We start from the raw sequence: 1,087 nt of genomic DNA, 5'->3' as shown, positions 1-1,087 counted from the left end.
CCCATATAAAACTAATCTGCCAGTTTTGTGTTTCCTCTCCTGTAGTGCAACCCCCTGCATGCCCAGGTAAACAACTGACTCTCATCCTTTGGCACTTTAGAAATTGGGGGGAATGGCTTCACCTGCTGATTTTGCTGAGAATAAAATCCTCTGGCTCAGGGGTCTTGTGTTTTGTTAATATAGGTACATGAAATTGTAGCAGGCTAATTTGCTAGCTTACAAGCAGGGTAAAATCTTAGACCCGTTGTAGAGTCTGTGTTATCGAAATACTTCAAAGGTCTATTTGGTGCTCATGCCTCTTTCTCACTGTGGATGAGCTGGGGCATTCTCTATAGCGTCCTCACTCAAGTAAATAATAAAGAGCATGGTATAGAGCTTAGCCCCCAGGAATGATAGTCACTTTCACTCTCATTTTATTGGTCAAAGTAGGGCAGGGAAGGTAGTCAGAAAGGTAGATAGTCAGGAAAATTTAGTGAACAGTACTAATGTTTACTACAGATAATTAATTGACTAAGGGGATAGATCTTATTGAAGGTCTTTGGGCAAAACTAGATGCAACATGTTGGGAAAATGTGAGGTCCTCCTTTTAGAATCAATTAAGTAAATTCATAAGTTCAGCATGAAAGAGTCATAGTTTAGCAGCAAAGAATCAGAATTTTTATTCCTTCTTCAGTATTCAAAATGAGGATTCCATTTCCAAAAGTGAAGGTGACATTTAATATTTAAGTAACAACAGAACATTTATAATAAAGGAGCCACCTGTCAGAATGGTTGTGAATCAAAAGATAAGAAATAACAAGTGTTGACAAGGATGTGAAGAAAAGGAAACCCTAGTACACTGTTGATGGGACTATAAATTAGTACACCACTATGGAAAACAGAAGATAGCGAGATTCCTCAGAAAATTAAAAATAAACTACCGTAGGTTCCAGCAATTCCACTCCTGGGTGTTTATCCAAAGAAACTGAAAATACTAATTCAAAAAGATATATGATCCGCAGTGTTCATAGTAGCATTATTTACAATAGCCAAGATATGGATAAGTGCCCATCAAGAGATGAATGGATAAAGAAGATGTGGTGGTTTA

This window comes from Globicephala melas, chromosome 4, assembly GCF_963455315.2.
Source record: "Globicephala melas chromosome 4, mGloMel1.2, whole genome shotgun sequence".
In the NCBI taxonomy this organism is placed as follows: Eukaryota; Metazoa; Chordata; class Mammalia; order Artiodactyla; family Delphinidae; genus Globicephala; species Globicephala melas.
This window is presented reverse-complemented; position numbering follows the sequence as displayed.